At 50.3% G+C, this 20,588-nt stretch overlaps 6 non-coding genes and 6 pseudogenes across 6 annotated transcripts; all 12 read left to right on the top strand.

The window, feature by feature from the left end:
* Window positions 1–3: 3 nt before the first annotated feature.
* LOC142694480 (U2 spliceosomal RNA) lies at window positions 4–73 on the top strand (annotated as a pseudogene).
* Window positions 74–863: 790 nt separating this feature from the next.
* LOC142694452 (U2 spliceosomal RNA) lies at window positions 864–1,039 on the top strand (annotated as a pseudogene).
* A 1,282-nt stretch (window positions 1,040–2,321) lies between these two features.
* On the top strand, window positions 2,322–2,512 carry LOC142695019 (U2 spliceosomal RNA). Its single transcript, XR_012863175.1, has one exon. It is a non-coding gene; the product is annotated as a U2 spliceosomal RNA (small nuclear RNA).
* A 1,282-nt stretch (window positions 2,513–3,794) lies between these two features.
* LOC142694470 (U2 spliceosomal RNA) lies at window positions 3,795–3,896 on the top strand (annotated as a pseudogene).
* Window positions 3,897–9,451: 5,555 nt separating this feature from the next.
* On the top strand, window positions 9,452–9,626 carry LOC142694445 (U2 spliceosomal RNA; annotated as a pseudogene).
* A 1,282-nt stretch (window positions 9,627–10,908) lies between these two features.
* Window positions 10,909–11,099, top strand: LOC142695017 (U2 spliceosomal RNA). Its single transcript, XR_012863173.1, has one exon. It is a non-coding gene; the product is annotated as a U2 spliceosomal RNA (small nuclear RNA).
* A 1,282-nt stretch (window positions 11,100–12,381) lies between these two features.
* On the top strand, window positions 12,382–12,572 carry LOC142695016 (U2 spliceosomal RNA). Its single transcript, XR_012863172.1, has one exon. It is a non-coding gene; the product is annotated as a U2 spliceosomal RNA (small nuclear RNA).
* Window positions 12,573–13,854: 1,282 nt separating this feature from the next.
* Window positions 13,855–14,045, top strand: LOC142695014 (U2 spliceosomal RNA). The gene has a single exon (XR_012863171.1). It is a non-coding gene; the product is annotated as a U2 spliceosomal RNA (small nuclear RNA).
* Window positions 14,046–15,327: 1,282 nt separating this feature from the next.
* Window positions 15,328–15,518, top strand: LOC142695013 (U2 spliceosomal RNA). The gene has a single exon (XR_012863170.1). It is a non-coding gene; the product is annotated as a U2 spliceosomal RNA (small nuclear RNA).
* A 1,282-nt stretch (window positions 15,519–16,800) lies between these two features.
* LOC142694479 (U2 spliceosomal RNA) lies at window positions 16,801–16,870 on the top strand (annotated as a pseudogene).
* A 788-nt stretch (window positions 16,871–17,658) lies between these two features.
* Window positions 17,659–17,839, top strand: LOC142694459 (U2 spliceosomal RNA; annotated as a pseudogene).
* A 1,282-nt stretch (window positions 17,840–19,121) lies between these two features.
* LOC142695012 (U2 spliceosomal RNA) lies at window positions 19,122–19,312 on the top strand. The gene has a single exon (XR_012863169.1). It is a non-coding gene; the product is annotated as a U2 spliceosomal RNA (small nuclear RNA).
* The last annotated feature ends 1,276 nt before the right edge of the window (window positions 19,313–20,588 follow it).

The following is a 20,588-nucleotide window of genomic DNA, read 5'->3' as shown; positions in this document are numbered from 1 at the left end:
GTTATCGCTTCTCGGCCTTTTGGCTAAGATCAAGTGTAGTACCTGCTCAAGCTGAGGTTAGTAATCATCCCTGCCGGTGGTACGTGGGCCATCGTAGGGGGATGACAGAACGCCGAGGTGAGGGCAGGGAACCACAACGGTCATCGCTCTGGTGTACGCATTTGGTTTAAAGGTACCATTTGTAGGTGACCAGGCGACCGCCGGATCGAGGTCAGGAGGTCGGGTAGTTTGAAAGCCCGAGTTGCTATGTGCCCCAGGGCTGGTGACCCTGGGGTGCCTTAACTCACTGGGGGTGGGATCCCACTGAGTGAAGGCACACTTGCACGCACTCTTCTTTCACACTTTTAAGCACACACCTTTATTCTCCCGGCCTTCTGGCTGGGAGATGAGGAATTTTTATATACCTGGCGGATGTCCAGGCTGTATCACAGCGCACATCCACTTATTTAATTTTGTTTTTCACTGTGTGTTTGTCACGTTTGTCACAAGGATTTTGGGATGCGGTGCCCTTTTGGGACCCTCCTGAGGTCTAGGGGGAAAATGTGTGGCCTTCTGGTTCCTTTTTCCCCTGCAACCCGGCCTCCCTTCTTCGGAGGGGAGGTGCAACTAGGATGCAGGCTCCTGGGTGGACACTGGGGTGGCAGCCCAGGTAGAAGCCTAGGAGTGTGTTTGGGTCTCCCTAAGCTTCGGCGAGGGGGGACCATCGATCCTTGATCCTCTAGGCCTATGGTTTGGAGGGTCAGGGAATGGTTATGCGGGGCCTCTCTCTTTTAAGAGAAGGGCTGCGATAGACCGCATCCTTGTGCACTTTTTGTGTGGCACCTCTGCACTTTTTATGCACTTGGGTGATAGAAAGCACGGCTCGGGCTTTTTTAAAAAAAAGGAATCTGTTCTTATCAGTTTAATATCTGATACGTCCCCTATCTGGGGACCATATATTAAATGGATTTTTAGAACAGGGAGATGGAAATAGAGCTTGCTCTGTCCACTCCACGCATTGACCTGGTATTGCAGTATTTCCAGGACCGGTGCACCCTTCCCTTATGTGTTGACTAAAATCAGATTCCAAAAGTGTTTTTTCTCTTTGCCATTGTTTCTGTCTTTCTGAAGGGATCTCCCCTTTTAATCCCATTATTTCAACACCTGTTGGACAATGCATTTGTACAGTCATGTGTGATAATGAGCTCATTTATTAAATGCAATTAATGAATACATTGCCACCTCTTGTTGTGTGTGTGTGTGTGTGTGTCTTCTGTGTTTCTGTGTTTCCGGCATTTCACATTGGAACAGCTCATTCACCTTCCTTGTCTTCTCTCCGCCCTCCCTCCCTCCCTCCTAGGTAAGTTAAAGAGCTGCACCTGAGCCAGCCACTGATTGATGCAGCACCACAGTCAAATAGTGGAGTGGAGTGGAGTAGGGGAACAGCAAACAGCCATTAAAGCAGCCAGCCGCCTACCCGCCACAATGGACCTACCTGTGTACACTAGGTGGATGTGATGGAATGTACTGTCGTCCCTACATTTCAAGAAGAAGTAAGAATTGCAGTTGCAACAAACCCTTGCTTGCCTACAAAGAGAGCAGCAATTTGGATTTGTTACTATGTTACCTGGAAGAATAACAAACTGTGCAAGGATGGAGGTTGTAGGAGCAAAGAGAAGTTGTCTGTAAAGTTGGTGGATGCCTATTTTCCATTTTGCAGTCCCTTGTCTCCCTCTTGTGGCCTCCTGGAGGCAAATAAATGTGCAAAAAAAAGACAGCCTGGCGGCCGGCTGTTGCAGTGTTGCCCTCTCAGGCAACACTGAGTGACTGACTGAGCCTCACAGTCTTATATAAAGTTCAGACGGAACTTTGCACGTGTCATAGTGGAGCCCTCAGGATTCCAGAGCCAGCTTTCTGACATCATAATGGGGCCTGCCTCAGAGATAAAAGCCTGGGCCCAGGCAGTGTTGTTCAGTGCTGCTCAGCAGGCAGCACAGGACTGGATTAAAGCTGATACAAGGTGTGAAGGAACAAGGGGTGGCTGTGGGCATGCACTTGCTGCCGCTGCCAGTGTTTATCTGCATGGCAGGAGGGCATTTGGGCGTTGCCAGGAAGGCGTTTTTATGTAGATTCCTCCTCTTTCAGCACTGCATTGTGGTGCAAGCAAAAGAAGCAAATCCTGTCTGGCTTCCTCTCCGGCCTTTATTCACCTCCCGCTTAGTAGCTGTAAATGTGTGTGAGCCTGCAGGGCCCCATGGAATTGCCTAGGAGTAGGCTGAATCGCTGCAAGGGGTGAACAGCAGTATGGGACAGGCTCGGGCAAGGCAAGGGCCGCTCGGGTTATCGCTTCTCGGCCTTTTGGCTAAGATCAAGTGTAGTATCTGTTCTTATCAGTTTAATATCTGATACGTCCCCTATCTGGGGACCATATATTAAATGGATTTTTAGAACAGGGAGATGGAAATAGAGCTTGCTCTGTCCACTCCACGCATTGACCTGGTATTGCAGTATTTCCAGGACCGGTGCACCCTTCCCTTATGTGTTGACTAAAATCAGATTCCAAAAGTGTTTTTTCTCTTTGCCATTGTTTCTGTCTTTCTGAAGGGATCTCCCCTTTTAATCCCATTATTTCAACACCTGTTGGACAATGCATTTGTACAGTCATGTGTGATAATGAGCTCATTTATTAAATGCAATTAATGAATACATTGCCACCTCTTGTTGTGTGTGTGTGTGTGTGTGTCTTCTGTGTTTCTGTGTTTCCGGCATTTCACATTGGAACAGCTCATTCACCTTCCTTGTCTTCTCTCCGCCCTCCCTCCCTCCCTCCTAGGTAAGTTAAAGAGCTGCACCTGAGCCAGCCACTGATTGATGCAGCACCACAGTCAAATAGTGGAGTGGAGTGGAGTAGGGGAACAGCAAACAGCCATTAAAGCAGCCAGCCGCCTACCCGCCACAATGGACCTACCTGTGTACACTAGGTGGATGTGATGGAATGTACTGTCGTCCCTACATTTCAAGAAGAAGTAAGAATTGCAGTTGCAACAAACCCTTGCTTGCCTACAAAGAGAGCAGCAATTTGGATTTGTTACTATGTTACCTGGAAGAATAACAAACTGTGCAAGGATGGAGGTTGTAGGAGCAAAGAGAAGTTGTCTGTAAAGTTGGTGGATGCCTATTTTCCATTTTGCAGTCCCTTGTCTCCCTCTTGTGGCCTCCTGGAGGCAAATAAATGTGCAAAAAAAAGACAGCCTGGCGGCCGGCTGTTGCAGTGTTGCCCTCTCAGGCAACACTGAGTGACTGACTGAGCCTCACAGTCTTATATAAAGTTCAGACGGAACTTTGCACGTGTCATAGTGGAGCCCTCAGGATTCCAGAGCCAGCTTTCTGACATCATAATGGGGCCTGCCTCAGAGATAAAAGCCTGGGCCCAGGCAGTGTTGTTCAGTGCTGCTCAGCAGGCAGCACAGGACTGGATTAAAGCTGATACAAGGTGTGAAGGAACAAGGGGTGGCTGTGGGCATGCACTTGCTGCCGCTGCCAGTGTTTATCTGCATGGCAGGAGGGCATTTGGGCGTTGCCAGGAAGGCGTTTTTATGTAGATTCCTCCTCTTTCAGCACTGCATTGTGGTGCAAGCAAAAGAAGCAAATCCTGTCTGGCTTCCTCTCCGGCCTTTATTCACCTCCCGCTTAGTAGCTGTAAATGTGTGTGAGCCTGCAGGGCCCCATGGAATTGCCTAGGAGTAGGCTGAATCGCTGCAAGGGGTGAACAGCAGTATGGGACAGGCTCGGGCAAGGCAAGGGCCGCTCGGGTTATCGCTTCTCGGCCTTTTGGCTAAGATCAAGTGTAGTATCTGTTCTTATCAGTCCTTGTAAGGATAGATAGCTCGGAGAACCACTGGGGGCTATAAACACTAGCTTAGCGATCCAAGAGCGTTCCAGACGAAGCCGGCGACGAACTGCGGAGAAGAACCAGCGAAGACGACGATCCAGAAGGGAGAAGCCGCCATCGAGGAAGAAGCTCCGGGAGATCGCTGCCGGGAAGAAGAAGGAGAACTTCGGAGAAGAGCCGCTGCTGAAGGGGATCTTCGAAGAAGCTCGGCCGCAGAAGAAGAAGCTCGACGAGGAACCGCTGCGGAAGAAATTTCGTGGAAGAACCTCGGCCAGCAAGGAGAAGATTTGCATAGCTCCGCCCCCTTCGGGAAAGAGCTATCGAAGATCCTCCCCAAGCGACAGGAACAGCTGGAAGAAGCCATGGCCTCAACCAGCAACCCTGCCACCCAGAAGGAGAAGGCTGATGGACCAGGTGAGCCGGCCCAGGCCAGGACATCTCCTCCTGAAGCCTCCTCAAGCCAACAGGCCACCAGGAAGCCGAACCAGGCTGCTCCAACCCTGGAGCCCTGGATGAAGCAGACGGTGGCCCTGAAGCTCAAGGAGGTGGACGGGAGAGTGCCGGACATGACGGAAGAAGTGTTCTGCCAGAAGATGCTCCTGGATCAGGGCTTCGCTAAGCCGGAGACCATCAGTATCCAGGCCTTCATGACCGGGATGTTCTTCGTGACCTTCGCTTCGATCAACATCTGCAGAAGGTACTGGGAGATGGTGAAAGCGGCGAGGCCTGAATCCCCATTCTCTCGCTTTGTGGGCAACTGCCCTGTCCAAAGAGAGGAAAGGCGGGTGACGGTCTCAATGCGGAACCCACACACCCCCGGCAAAGACATCACCACGCTCCTGAAGCGGTTCTGCACAGTGGTGAGGGAACCCACCCACATCCTGAACGGACTCGGCTTCTGGACTGGCAAGTGGTCGGTAATCGTCCGACTGAACAAGGATTCGAGCGCGGAAGACGGCCTCCAGCACCTGCCCCAGTCATTCTCGCTGGGCAACTCCTACGGCCTCATCTATTACCCGGACATGCCGCAGATCTGCAGGAGATGCAGCAAGAAGGGTCATTCGGTGAAGGACTGCAAGGAGGACGCCTGCAAGAACTGCCGGGTAACAGGACACGAGACCAAAGACTGCCCGAAACGGACAATGTGCAACCTCTGCGGACAAGCAGCCCACTCTTACAAGGACTGCCCGAAGAGGGATCGATCCTGGGCAACTGTAGCAGCGAAAGCTCCAGCCAGAGGGAACCCCGCCCCAGCCAGAGCTCCAGCGGCACAGAAGACCGGGAAAAAGAAGGATGGTAAGAAGACGACAGTCCCTCCCCCCCCTCTCCCGGCCCTCCCTCGCCCTACCCTTCCCACCCTCCCTCGCCCGGCCCCCCCCTCCCCCCCGTCCCCAACCCCTGTCACCCCCACTGAGGCTCTCACCTTCTCCTACCCACCCATCTCAGTGGTCCTGTCACCTGCACCTCTCCCAACCCAGCCTCCCTTCTCCCCAGCTCCAGCAGCACTAACATCTTCCCCTCCAGCTGCTGGAGTCCTCTCCCTGGAGGATTTTCCCCCTCTTGTCTCCTCAGGTGCCATCCAGAGGAAGAGAAAGGTGAGGGACAGCCCAGCTGCTGAGTCCTCAAAGAGACAAGTCGTGGAAATCTGCGAAGATTCCCTTGCGCAGCAGGAGGAAATGGAGCAGATGGTGGAGGAACTCGTGTCTGAACCTGAGGTCATCGACTTCACAACAGACATCCAGGTGGCTACAATCCTGGAACAATTTTTGTCAGAGGGCCTGCTGGATCTTCCGGACCCGCCAGGCTCCAGAGAGGAGGATCCGCCCGACCGGACTGGTAACTAAGGTGTATCGTTTGCACTAACCTTCTTTATTCTCCCCCATGGCTGCTAAACTTAACATCTTTAGCCTCAATGTGAGGAGTGTTAGAGATAGGACTAGATGTCAGATGGTGCTAACTTTTCTTTCCAAGCAGTCGAGTGATGTATTTATGCTGCAGGAATGTACTCTCCCCTCTTCCAGGTCATACCATCATCTGGCCAGGCAGTGGACCCATGGTCCGTCCTACTGGTCTGGTGGGGGCGACTGTAAGTCTGCAGGGGTTGCCATCCTGATTAGGGGAAGCGTATTTACTGTTGACTCTGTCCAGGAGCTCGTCTGCGGCCGCTTGTTGGTCGTAGACGGTTCCTGGGCGGGAGAGCCGATTAGGCTCATCAACGTGTACGCTCCCCCTATGAAGGCTGAGCGCCTGGAACTATTCCAGACCCTGCGGACCCAGCTCGCCACCACTAGGGCAGTGGTGATGGCCGGGGACTTCAACTGCCCCATCGAAGAGGATGGACGAAGTTCCGGCACTTCAATCAAGCTGGATGTCAGTTCCAAACTGCTTATCGAGATGGTAACCGAAGCATCCTTGCAGGACGTTGTGGGCTCCATGGGGATCGGCTCTGTGAACTATTCATGGAGCCGACCCGATGGCTCACTTCGTTCTCGGATTGACTTTGTGTTCACCTCCCGGGCAGTCAAGCAGCATGGGCACTCCATGGTCCCCTGCTTCTTCTCTGACCACAGGGCCATTCTCTTCCAGGGTGCCATCGGCCACGGTTTTCCTCCCGGCCCTGGCTCCTGGAAGCTGAATTGTGCCCTGCTGGAAAGAGAAGAGGTACTGGCGGAACTTAGAGACGCCTATATTGTTTGGAGGAATGATAAAGTTTTCTTTGACAAAACCTGTGACTGGTGGGAATATGTTAAAGTTGAATTTCGTTGTTTCTTTCAGGCAAAAAGTCGTCAACAGGCGTGTGAGAGGAAGAGAGACTTCAGAGAGATGCAGCGTCAGCTGCGATCCCTGCAAGACCTCCTTCAATGCGGCTGGGACGTCAGGAAGGAGCTGGAGGAAGCCAAAAAGGGCCTGAAAAGGCACTTTGAGGAGGAATCCAAGCGAATTGTCTTTCGTTCCAAGGTGGAGAACCTGGAGAAGGGTGAGAAATGTAACTCGTTCTTTTTCAGGAAACTCCATGCCGGCCACACGCCCCTGAAGGAACTCCGAGATGAGACCGGAAACATGCATTCTGGGAAGAAGGAGGTGATGGGAGTCGTCACAGACTACTACCGAAGCCTCTACTCCCGGAAAACCACTGACCCCGAAGCCGCCGATAAATTCCTGTCAGGTATCACTAATCATCTTGATCCTGCAGGTACGGAGGCTATGGACGTACCCCTGACGGTGGAGGAACTGCTCTCTGCCGCTAAATCCTTCAGACCCGGCAGGACCCCGGGCAGTGATGGTCTCCCAGCAGAGCTCTATGTAGCGCTGGGGGACTTGATCTGTCCGGACCTGCTGGAGCTCTATGAGGAGATGGTGGTGGAGGGTAGAATGCCACCGTCCTTGAGAGAAGGCATGATCACGATCTTGTATAAGCGGAAGGGGGAGAGATGTGACCTGAAAAACTGGCGTCCCATCTCTCTCCTGAACGTGGACTACAAGATCCTCGCCAAAGTATTGACCAACAGACTGAAGGTTGTCATCGGACAGATCATCGGATCGGACCAAACCTGCGGCATTCCTGGCCGTAGGGTGGCCGACAGTCTTGCCCTGGTGAGGGACACGGTGCATTACATGCAAAGCCGCCGTACACACGCGGCCCTGGTCAGTCTGGATCAGGAGAAGGCTTTTGACCGGGTCTCTCACGAATTCATGGGTAAGGCTCTGCGTAGGCTGCGGCTTGGCAGGTTGTTCTGTTTGTATGTTAACCTGATGTATTGCGACATTTACAGCTCGGTGCTGGTGAACGGCTGGAAGACTGACCCCTTTCCTGTATCGTCGGGGGTTAGACAAGGCTGTCCTCTTTCACCTCTCCTTTTTGTTTGTGTTATAGAGCTCTTCGCAGAGGCTATCCGGCAGAATGGAGAGATCAGAGGGATCACCGCACCAGGTCCAGGACACTTCGAGGTCAAATGCTCGCTGTACATGGACGACGTGACCGTCTTCTGCGCTGACCAGAGTTCGGTGACTGCACTCGTCCAGACCTGTGAGGAGTTCGGACGCGCTTCAGGGGCAAAAGTCAACTGCGGGAAGTCGGAAGCCATGCTCTTCGGAAAGTGGTACCTGCCTTCTCCTGCCTCCTTCCCGTTTACTATCAAGCCGGACTTCATCAAAATTCTGGGAGTCTGGTTCGGTAAGGAAGGTGCAGCCCTAAAGTCGTGGGAAGAACGCTTGGCCAAAGTCAACCAAAGGATCGGACTGTGGAGCCTCAGACAACTCACTATTGAGGGCAAAGCAATGGTCCTGCGTAACGAAGTCTTGCCTGTGCTACAATACACTGCACAGGCATGGCCCCCTCTTGCCACCGTCTCGAGGGCCATTACCAGGACTGTGTTTCGCTTCATCTGGGGCTCGAAAATGGACAGAGTAAAGCGGACTGTTATGTACAAGGAGCCCCGCAAAGGTGGGAAGGGTATACCCGACATTCCCACTCTGCTGCGGATCGCTTTTGTATGTGACTGTGTTCGTAGGACTCTGAGGACAGCAAACGGCTCTGCGGGCAAGGCCATGTCCCGCTACTTCCTCCTTCCCCTCTGGCGAGGTTTTGGCTGGGACAAGTGGGACAGCTCCTTCCCTTACAACTGGCACGCTCCCTGGTTCTACGGAGATGTCGTCCGGTTCGTGAGGGAGCATCAACTGGAGGGTCTTAAGCCCGACTTGTGGAAACCTAAGACGATCCACAAGCACATCAGAGCAAAGGACTCACTGGAGTCTGTTCCAGGGCTTCATGCCGACACGTTGGAGACTGTTTGGACTAACGTGTCATCTGGCAGGTTGACCAACGGGCACAAGGACATTTCATGGATGGCCATCCAGGGAGGACTGCCTCTTAGGTCATTCATGCATGCCCGCAACCTGTGCAAGACCCGGTACTGCCCCAGGTGCCCCTTCACGGAGGAAACATCTTTGCACATTTTCTGGCAGTGCCCCTTTGCACAGGGTCTGTTGAAAGCCTTGGAACATGAACTCAAGGACTCAGTACCCAGGAACAGACTGTCGTACCGCTCGGTACTTTATGGACTATTTCCTGGGAATACCACGGATGGAGCAATCCAGGAAGCCTGGCGCCTTATGAACTGCTTTAAGGACGCTATATGGTTCGCCAGGAACCGTCTGATTTTGCGGAGAGAGAGTGTGTCCGTCCAGGACTGCCGCAGGCTGATCCACAGCCTGCTCAGAGACTATTCCACCTGGGACAGCCCGGACGTCGATGAGGAAGAGGACTGATACTCCCCTTCCCCCCACCCTCCCTTCTTGTGTGTTGTCTTTCAATAAAGCTTCGGGCCTGTGATTTCCCCCTTCCCTATCCCCTCCTACCCACTCCCCTATCCCATCACTTGTCTGTAATGCTTTGTTGTTTGGCTTTAGTGAATGCAAGAATGTTAGTGTAGCATGTGGTGTAATGTATAGCATAGGCTAGCCTGTACTGTGTATTATACTGTCATGTTATGTTTGACGACTGTTATTATTTATTATTTGCTGCTTCATGGCTTGCGCTGCGTCGCAGTAATGTTTGTATGATGACGATTGATTGTCAATAAAGCATTTTTCAATCAAAAAATCTGTTCTTATCAGTTTAATATCTGATACGTCCCCTATCTGGGGACCATATATTAAATGGATTTTTAGAACAGGGAGATGGAAATAGAGCTTGCTCTGTCCACTCCACGCATTGACCTGGTATTGCAGTATTTCCAGGACCGGTGCACCCTTCCCTTATGTGTTGACTAAAATCAGATTCCAAAAGTGTTTTTTCTCTTTGCCATTGTTTCTGTCTTTCTGAAGGGATCTCCCCTTTTAATCCCATTATTTCAACACCTGTTGGACAATGCATTTGTACAGTCATGTGTGATAATGAGCTCATTTATTAAATGCAATTAATGAATACATTGCCACCTCTTGTTGTGTGTGTGTGTGTGTGTGTCTTCTGTGTTTCTGTGTTTCCGGCATTTCACATTGGAACAGCTCATTCACCTTCCTTGTCTTCTCTCCGCCCTCCCTCCCTCCCTCCTAGGTAAGTTAAAGAGCTGCACCTGAGCCAGCCACTGATTGATGCAGCACCACAGTCAAATAGTGGAGTGGAGTGGAGTAGGGGAACAGCAAACAGCCATTAAAGCAGCCAGCCGCCTACCCGCCACAATGGACCTACCTGTGTACACTAGGTGGATGTGATGGAATGTACTGTCGTCCCTACATTTCAAGAAGAAGTAAGAATTGCAGTTGCAACAAACCCTTGCTTGCCTACAAAGAGAGCAGCAATTTGGATTTGTTACTATGTTACCTGGAAGAATAACAAACTGTGCAAGGATGGAGGTTGTAGGAGCAAAGAGAAGTTGTCTGTAAAGTTGGTGGATGCCTATTTTCCATTTTGCAGTCCCTTGTCTCCCTCTTGTGGCCTCCTGGAGGCAAATAAATGTGCAAAAAAAAGACAGCCTGGCGGCCGGCTGTTGCAGTGTTGCCCTCTCAGGCAACACTGAGTGACTGACTGAGCCTCACAGTCTTATATAAAGTTCAGACGGAACTTTGCACGTGTCATAGTGGAGCCCTCAGGATTCCAGAGCCAGCTTTCTGACATCATAATGGGGCCTGCCTCAGAGATAAAAGCCTGGGCCCAGGCAGTGTTGTTCAGTGCTGCTCAGCAGGCAGCACAGGACTGGATTAAAGCTGATACAAGGTGTGAAGGAACAAGGGGTGGCTGTGGGCATGCACTTGCTGCCGCTGCCAGTGTTTATCTGCATGGCAGGAGGGCATTTGGGCGTTGCCAGGAAGGCGTTTTTATGTAGATTCCTCCTCTTTCAGCACTGCATTGTGGTGCAAGCAAAAGAAGCAAATCCTGTCTGGCTTCCTCTCCGGCCTTTATTCACCTCCCGCTTAGTAGCTGTAAATGTGTGTGAGCCTGCAGGGCCCCATGGAATTGCCTAGGAGTAGGCTGAATCGCTGCAAGGGGTGAACAGCAGTATGGGACAGGCTCGGGCAAGGCAAGGGCCGCTCGGGTTATCGCTTCTCGGCCTTTTGGCTAAGATCAAGTGTAGTATCTGTTCTTATCAGTTTAATATCTGATACGTCCCCTATCTGGGGACCATATATTAAATGGATTTTTAGAACAGGGAGATGGAAATAGAGCTTGCTCTGTCCACTCCACGCATTGACCTGGTATTGCAGTATTTCCAGGACCGGTGCACCCTTCCCTTATGTGTTGACTAAAATCAGATTCCAAAAGTGTTTTTTCTCTTTGCCATTGTTTCTGTCTTTCTGAAGGGATCTCCCCTTTTAATCCCATTATTTCAACACCTGTTGGACAATGCATTTGTACAGTCATGTGTGATAATGAGCTCATTTATTAAATGCAATTAATGAATACATTGCCACCTCTTGTTGTGTGTGTGTGTGTGTGTGTCTTCTGTGTTTCTGTGTTTCCGGCATTTCACATTGGAACAGCTCATTCACCTTCCTTGTCTTCTCTCCGCCCTCCCTCCCTCCCTCCTAGGTAAGTTAAAGAGCTGCACCTGAGCCAGCCACTGATTGATGCAGCACCACAGTCAAATAGTGGAGTGGAGTGGAGTAGGGGAACAGCAAACAGCCATTAAAGCAGCCAGCCGCCTACCCGCCACAATGGACCTACCTGTGTACACTAGGTGGATGTGATGGAATGTACTGTCGTCCCTACATTTCAAGAAGAAGTAAGAATTGCAGTTGCAACAAACCCTTGCTTGCCTACAAAGAGAGCAGCAATTTGGATTTGTTACTATGTTACCTGGAAGAATAACAAACTGTGCAAGGATGGAGGTTGTAGGAGCAAAGAGAAGTTGTCTGTAAAGTTGGTGGATGCCTATTTTCCATTTTGCAGTCCCTTGTCTCCCTCTTGTGGCCTCCTGGAGGCAAATAAATGTGCAAAAAAAAGACAGCCTGGCGGCCGGCTGTTGCAGTGTTGCCCTCTCAGGCAACACTGAGTGACTGACTGAGCCTCACAGTCTTATATAAAGTTCAGACGGAACTTTGCACGTGTCATAGTGGAGCCCTCAGGATTCCAGAGCCAGCTTTCTGACATCATAATGGGGCCTGCCTCAGAGATAAAAGCCTGGGCCCAGGCAGTGTTGTTCAGTGCTGCTCAGCAGGCAGCACAGGACTGGATTAAAGCTGATACAAGGTGTGAAGGAACAAGGGGTGGCTGTGGGCATGCACTTGCTGCCGCTGCCAGTGTTTATCTGCATGGCAGGAGGGCATTTGGGCGTTGCCAGGAAGGCGTTTTTATGTAGATTCCTCCTCTTTCAGCACTGCATTGTGGTGCAAGCAAAAGAAGCAAATCCTGTCTGGCTTCCTCTCCGGCCTTTATTCACCTCCCGCTTAGTAGCTGTAAATGTGTGTGAGCCTGCAGGGCCCCATGGAATTGCCTAGGAGTAGGCTGAATCGCTGCAAGGGGTGAACAGCAGTATGGGACAGGCTCGGGCAAGGCAAGGGCCGCTCGGGTTATCGCTTCTCGGCCTTTTGGCTAAGATCAAGTGTAGTATCTGTTCTTATCAGTTTAATATCTGATACGTCCCCTATCTGGGGACCATATATTAAATGGATTTTTAGAACAGGGAGATGGAAATAGAGCTTGCTCTGTCCACTCCACGCATTGACCTGGTATTGCAGTATTTCCAGGACCGGTGCACCCTTCCCTTATGTGTTGACTAAAATCAGATTCCAAAAGTGTTTTTTCTCTTTGCCATTGTTTCTGTCTTTCTGAAGGGATCTCCCCTTTTAATCCCATTATTTCAACACCTGTTGGACAATGCATTTGTACAGTCATGTGTGATAATGAGCTCATTTATTAAATGCAATTAATGAATACATTGCCACCTCTTGTTGTGTGTGTGTGTGTGTGTGTCTTCTGTGTTTCTGTGTTTCCGGCATTTCACATTGGAACAGCTCATTCACCTTCCTTGTCTTCTCTCCGCCCTCCCTCCCTCCCTCCTAGGTAAGTTAAAGAGCTGCACCTGAGCCAGCCACTGATTGATGCAGCACCACAGTCAAATAGTGGAGTGGAGTGGAGTAGGGGAACAGCAAACAGCCATTAAAGCAGCCAGCCGCCTACCCGCCACAATGGACCTACCTGTGTACACTAGGTGGATGTGATGGAATGTACTGTCGTCCCTACATTTCAAGAAGAAGTAAGAATTGCAGTTGCAACAAACCCTTGCTTGCCTACAAAGAGAGCAGCAATTTGGATTTGTTACTATGTTACCTGGAAGAATAACAAACTGTGCAAGGATGGAGGTTGTAGGAGCAAAGAGAAGTTGTCTGTAAAGTTGGTGGATGCCTATTTTCCATTTTGCAGTCCCTTGTCTCCCTCTTGTGGCCTCCTGGAGGCAAATAAATGTGCAAAAAAAAGACAGCCTGGCGGCCGGCTGTTGCAGTGTTGCCCTCTCAGGCAACACTGAGTGACTGACTGAGCCTCACAGTCTTATATAAAGTTCAGACGGAACTTTGCACGTGTCATAGTGGAGCCCTCAGGATTCCAGAGCCAGCTTTCTGACATCATAATGGGGCCTGCCTCAGAGATAAAAGCCTGGGCCCAGGCAGTGTTGTTCAGTGCTGCTCAGCAGGCAGCACAGGACTGGATTAAAGCTGATACAAGGTGTGAAGGAACAAGGGGTGGCTGTGGGCATGCACTTGCTGCCGCTGCCAGTGTTTATCTGCATGGCAGGAGGGCATTTGGGCGTTGCCAGGAAGGCGTTTTTATGTAGATTCCTCCTCTTTCAGCACTGCATTGTGGTGCAAGCAAAAGAAGCAAATCCTGTCTGGCTTCCTCTCCGGCCTTTATTCACCTCCCGCTTAGTAGCTGTAAATGTGTGTGAGCCTGCAGGGCCCCATGGAATTGCCTAGGAGTAGGCTGAATCGCTGCAAGGGGTGAACAGCAGTATGGGACAGGCTCGGGCAAGGCAAGGGCCGCTCGGGTTATCGCTTCTCGGCCTTTTGGCTAAGATCAAGTGTAGTATCTGTTCTTATCAGTTTAATATCTGATACGTCCCCTATCTGGGGACCATATATTAAATGGATTTTTAGAACAGGGAGATGGAAATAGAGCTTGCTCTGTCCACTCCACGCATTGACCTGGTATTGCAGTATTTCCAGGACCGGTGCACCCTTCCCTTATGTGTTGACTAAAATCAGATTCCAAAAGTGTTTTTTCTCTTTGCCATTGTTTCTGTCTTTCTGAAGGGATCTCCCCTTTTAATCCCATTATTTCAACACCTGTTGGACAATGCATTTGTACAGTCATGTGTGATAATGAGCTCATTTATTAAATGCAATTAATGAATACATTGCCACCTCTTGTTGTGTGTGTGTGTGTGTGTGTCTTCTGTGTTTCTGTGTTTCCGGCATTTCACATTGGAACAGCTCATTCACCTTCCTTGTCTTCTCTCCGCCCTCCCTCCCTCCCTCCTAGGTAAGTTAAAGAGCTGCACCTGAGCCAGCCACTGATTGATGCAGCACCACAGTCAAATAGTGGAGTGGAGTGGAGTAGGGGAACAGCAAACAGCCATTAAAGCAGCCAGCCGCCTACCCGCCACAATGGACCTACCTGTGTACACTAGGTGGATGTGATGGAATGTACTGTCGTCCCTACATTTCAAGAAGAAGTAAGAATTGCAGTTGCAACAAACCCTTGCTTGCCTACAAAGAGAGCAGCAATTTGGATTTGTTACTATGTTACCTGGAAGAATAACAAACTGTGCAAGGATGGAGGTTGTAGGAGCAAAGAGAAGTTGTCTGTAAAGTTGGTGGATGCCTATTTTCCATTTTGCAGTCCCTTGTCTCCCTCTTGTGGCCTCCTGGAGGCAAATAAATGTGCAAAAAAAAGACAGCCTGGCGGCCGGCTGTTGCAGTGTTGCCCTCTCAGGCAACACTGAGTGACTGACTGAGCCTCACAGTCTTATATAAAGTTCAGACGGAACTTTGCACGTGTCATAGTGGAGCCCTCAGGATTCCAGAGCCAGCTTTCTGACATCATAATGGGGCCTGCCTCAGAGATAAAAGCCTGGGCCCAGGCAGTGTTGTTCAGTGCTGCTCAGCAGGCAGCACAGGACTGGATTAAAGCTGATACAAGGTGTGAAGGAACAAGGGGTGGCTGTGGGCATGCACTTGCTGCCGCTGCCAGTGTTTATCTGCATGGCAGGAGGGCATTTGGGCGTTGCCAGGAAGGCGTTTTTATGTAGATTCCTCCTCTTTCAGCACTGCATTGTGGTGCAAGCAAAAGAAGCAAATCCTGTCTGGCTTCCTCTCCGGCCTTTATTCACCTCCCGCTTAGTAGCTGTAAATGTGTGTGAGCCTGCAGGGCCCCATGGAATTGCCTAGGAGTAGGCTGAATCGCTGCAAGGGGTGAACAGCAGTATGGGACAGGCTCGGGCAAGGCAAGGGCCGCTCGGGTTATCGCTTCTCGGCCTTTTGGCTAAGATCAAGTGTAGTATCTGTTCTTATCAGTTTAATATCTGATACGTCCCCTATCTGGGGACCATATATTAAATGGATTTTTAGAACAGGGAGATGGAAATAGAGCTTGCTCTGTCCACTCCACGCATTGACCTGGTATTGCAGTATTTCCAGGACCGGTGCACCCTTCCCTTATGTGTTGACTAAAATCAGATTCCAAAAGTGTTTTTTCTCTTTGCCATTGTTTCTGTCTTTCTGAAGGGATCTCCCCTTTTAATCCCATTATTTCAACACCTGTTGGACAATGCATTTGTACAGTCATGTGTGATAATGAGCTCATTTATTAAATGCAATTAATGAATACATTGCCACCTCTTGTTGTGTGTGTGTGTGTGTGTGTCTTCTGTGTTTCTGTGTTTCCGGCATTTCACATTGGAACAGCTCATTCACCTTCCTTGTCTTCTCTCCGCCCTCCCTCCCTCCCTCCTAGGTAAGTTAAAGAGCTGCACCTGAGCCAGCCACTGATTGATGCAGCACCACAGTCAAATAGTGGAGTGGAGTGGAGTAGGGGAACAGCAAACAGCCATTAAAGCAGCCAGCCGCCTACCCGCCACAATGGACCTACCTGTGTACACTAGGTGGATGTGATGGAATGTACTGTCGTCCCTACATTTCAAGAAGAAGTAAGAATTGCAGTTGCAACAAACCCTTGCTTGCCTACAAAGAGAGCAGCAATTTGGATTTGTTACTATGTTACCTGGAAGAATAACAAACTGTGCAAGGATGGAGGTTGTAGGAGCAAAGAGAAGTTGTCTGTAAAGTTGGTGGATGCCTATTTTCCATTTTGCAGTCCCTTGTCTCCCTCTTGTGGCCTCCTGGAGGCAAATAAATGTGCAAAAAAAAGACAGCCTGGCGGCCGGCTGTTGCAGTGTTGCCCTCTCAGGCAACACTGAGTGACTGACTGAGCCTCACAGTCTTATATAAAGTTCAGACGGAACTTTGCACGTGTCATAGTGGAGCCCTCAGGATTCCAGAGCCAGCTTTCTGACATCATAATGGGGCCTGCCTCAGAGATAAAAGCCTGGGCCCAGGCAGTGTTGTTCAGTGCTGCTCAGCAGGCAGCACAGGACTGGATTAAAGCTGATACAAGGTGTGAAGGAACAAGGGGTGGCTGTGGGCATGCACTTGCTGCCGCTGCCAGTGTTTATCTGCATGGCAGGAGGGCATTTGGGCGTTGCCAGGAAGGCGTTTTTATGTAGATTCCTCCTCTTTCAGCACTGCATTGTGGTGCAAGCAAAAGAAGCAAATCCTGTCTGGCTTCCTCTCCGGCCTTTATTCACCTCCCGCTTAGTAGCTGTAAATGTGTGTGAGCCTGCAGGGCCCCATGGAATTGCCTAGGAGTAGGCTGAATCGCTGCAAGGGGTGAACAGCAGTATGGGACAGGCTCGGGCAAGGCAAGGGCCGCTCGGGTTATCGCTTCTCGGCCTTTTGGCTAAGATCAAGTGTAGTACCTGCTCAAGCTGAGGTTAGTAATCATCCCTGCCGGTGGTACGTGGGCCATCGTAGGGGGATGACAGAACGCCGAGGTGAGGGCAGGGAACCACAACGGTCATCGCTCTGGTGTACGCATTTGGTTTAAAGGTACCATTTGTAGGTGACCAGGCGACCGCCGGATCGAGGTCATTAGGCCGGGTAGTTTGGAAGCCCGAGTTGCTATGTGCCCCAGGGCTGGTGACCCTGGGGTGCCCTAACTCACTGGGGGTGGGATCCCACTGAGTGAAGGCACACTTGCACGCACTCTCTTTCACGCTATATGAGCACACACCTTTATTCTCCCGGCCTTCTGGCTGGGAGATGAGGAATTTTTTTATACCTGGCGGATGTCCAGGCTGTATCACAGCGCACATCCACTTATTTAATTTTGTTTTTCACTGTGTGTTTGTCACGTTTGTCACAAGGATTTTGGGATGCGGTGCCCTTTTGGGACCCTCCTGAGGTCTAGGGGGAAAATGTGTGGCCTTCTGGTTCCTTTTTCCCCTGCAACCCGGCCTCCCTTCTTCGGAGGGGAGGTGCAACTAGGATGCAGGCTCCTAGGTGGACACTGGGGTGGCAGCCCAGGTAGAAGCCTAGGAGTGTGTTTGGGTCTCCCTAAGCTTCGGCGAGGGGGGACCATCGATCCTTGATCCTCTAGGCCTATGGTTTGGAGGGTCAGGGAATGGTTATGCGGGGCCTCTCTCTTTTAAGAGAAGGGCTGCGATAGACCGCATCCTTGTGCACTTTTTGTGTGGCACCTCTGCACTTTTTATGCACTTGGGTGATAGAAAGCACGACTCGGGCTTTCAATAAAAAAAAAAAAAATCTGTTCTTATCAGTTTAATATCTGATACGTCCCCTATCTGGGGACCATATATTAAATGGATTTTTAGAACAGGGAGATGGAAATAGAGCTTGCTCTGTCCACTCCACGCATTGACCTGGTATTGCAGTATTTCCAGGACCGGTGCACCCTTCCCTTATGTGTTGACTAAAATCAGATTCCAAAAGTGTTTTTTCTCTTTGCCATTGTTTCTGTCTTTCTGAAGGGATCTCCCCTTTTAATCCCATTATTTCAACACCTGTTGGACAATGCATTTGTACAGTCATGTGTGATAATGAGCTCATTTATTAAATGCAATTAATGAATACATTGCCACCTCTTGTTGTGTGTGTGTGTGTGTGTGTCTTCTGTGTTTCTGTGTTTCCGGCATTTCACATTGGAACAGCTCATTCACCTTCCTTGTCTTCTCTCCGCCCTCCCTCCCTCCCTCCTAGGTAAGTTAAAGAGCTGCACCTGAGCCAGCCACTGATTGATGCAGCACCACAGTCAAATAGTGGAGTGGAGTGGAGTAGGGGAACAGCAAACAGCCATTAAAGCAGCCAGCCGCCTACCCGCCACAATGGACCTACCTGTGTACACTAGGTGGATGTGATGGAATGTACTGTCGTCCCTACATTTCAAGAAGAAGTAAGAATTGCAGTTGCAACAAACCCTTGCTTGCCTACAAAGAGAGCAGCAATTTGGATTTGTTACTATGTTACCTGGAAGAATAACAAACTGTGCAAGGATGGAGGTTGTAGGAGCAAAGAGAAGTTGTCTGTAAAGTTGGTGGATGCCTATTTTCCATTTTGCAGTCCCTTGTCTCCCTCTTGTGGCCTCCTGGAGGCAAATAAATGTGCAAAAAAAAGACAGCCTGGCGGCCGGCTGTTGCAGTGTTGCCCTCTCAGGCAACACTGAGTGACTGACTGAGCCTCACAGTCTTATATAAAGTTCAGACGGAACTTTGCACGTGTCATAGTGGAGCCCTCAGGATTCCAGAGCCAGCTTTCTGACATCATAATGGGGCCTGCCTCAGAGATAAAAGCCTGGGCCCAGGCAGTGTTGTTCAGTGCTGCTCAGCAGGCAGCACAGGACTGGATTAAAGCTGATACAAGGTGTGAAGGAACAAGGGGTGGCTGTGGGCATGCACTTGCTGCCGCTGCCAGTGTTTATCTGCATGGCAGGAGGGCATTTGGGCGTTGCCAGGAAGGCGTTTTTATGTAGATTCCTCCTCTTTCAGCACTGCATTGTGGTGCAAGCAAAAGAAGCAAATCCTGTCTGGCTTCCTCTCCGGCCTTTATTCACCTCCCGCTTAGTAGCTGTAAATGTGTGTGAGCCTGCAGGGCCCCATGGAATTGCCTAGGAGTAGGCTGAATCGCTGCAAGGGGTGAACAGCAGTATGGGACAGGCTCGGGCAAGGCAAGGGCCGCTCGGGTTATCGCTTCTCGGCCTTTTGGCTAAGATCAAGTGTAGTATCTGTTCTTATCAGTTTAATATCTGATACGTCCCCTATCTGGGGACCATATATTAAATGGATTTTTAGAACAGGGAGATGGAAATAGAGCTTGCTCTGTCCACTCCACGCATTGACCTGGTATTGCAGTATTTCCAGGACCGGTGCACCCTTCCCTTATGTGTTGACTAAAATCAGATTCCAAAAGTGTTTTTTCTCTTTGCCATTGTTTCTGTCTTTCTGAAGGGATCTCCCCTTTTAATCCCATTATTTCAACACCTGTTGGACAATGCATTTGTACAGTCATGTGTGATAATGAGCTCATTTATTAAATGCAATTAATGAATACATTGCCACCTCTTGTTGTGTGTGTGTGTGTGTGTGTCTTCTGTGTTTCTGTGTTTCCGGCATTTCACATTGGAACAGCTCATTCACCTTCCTTGTCTTCTCTCCGCCCTCCCTCCCTCCCTCCTAGGTAAGTTAAAGAGCTGCACCTGAGCCAGCCACTGATTGATGCAGCACCACAGTCAAATAGTGGAGTGGAGTGGAGTAGGGGAACAGCAAACAGCCATTAAAGCAGCCAGCCGCCTACCCGCCACAATGGACCTACCTGTGTACACTAGGTGGATGTGATGGAATGTACTGTCGTCCCTACATTTCAAGAAGAAGTAAGAATTGCAGTTGCAACAAACCCTTGCTTGCCTACAAAGAGAGCAGCAATTTGGATTTGTTACTATGTTACCTGGAAGAATAACAAACTGTGCAAGGATGGAGGTTGTAGGAGCAAAGAGAAGTTGTCTGTAAAGTTGGTGGATGCCTATTTTCCATTTTGCAGTCCCTTGTCTCCCTCTTGTGGCCTCCTGGAGGCAAATAAATGTGCAAAAAAAAGACAGCCTGGCGGCCGGCTGTTGCAGTGTTGCCCTCTCAGGCAACACTGAGTGACTGACTGAGCCTCACAGTCTTATATAAAGTTCAGACGGAACTTTGCACGTGTCATAGTGGAGCCCTCAGGATTCCAGAGCCAGCTTTCTGACATCATAATGGGGCCTGCCTCAGAGATAAAAGCCTGGGCCCAGGCAGTGTTGTTCAGTGCTGCTCAGCAGGCAGCACAGGACTGGATTAAAGCTGATACAAGGTGTGAAGGAACAAGGGGTGGCTGTGGGCATGCACTTGCTGCCGCTGCCAGTGTTTATCTGCATGGCAGGAGGGCATTTGGGCGTTGCCAGGAAGGCGTTTTTATGTAGATTCCTCCTCTTTCAGCACTGCATTGTGGTGCAAGCAAAAGAAGCAAATCCTGTCTGGCTTCCTCTCCGGCCTTTATTCACCTCCCGCTTAGTAGCTGTAAATGTGTGTGAGCCTGCAGGGCCCCATGGAATTGCCTAGGAGTAGGCTGAATCGCTGCAAGGGGTGAACAGCAGTATGGGACAGGCTCGGGCAAGGCAAGGGCCGCT

Source organism: Rhinoderma darwinii (genome assembly GCF_050947455.1).
Source record: "Rhinoderma darwinii isolate aRhiDar2 chromosome 5 unlocalized genomic scaffold, aRhiDar2.hap1 SUPER_5_unloc_46, whole genome shotgun sequence".
Taxonomy (NCBI): domain Eukaryota; kingdom Metazoa; phylum Chordata; class Amphibia; order Anura; family Rhinodermatidae; genus Rhinoderma; species Rhinoderma darwinii.
The sequence above is the reverse complement of the archived record's forward strand: the minus strand, read 5'-3'. Positions and strand labels throughout refer to the sequence as shown.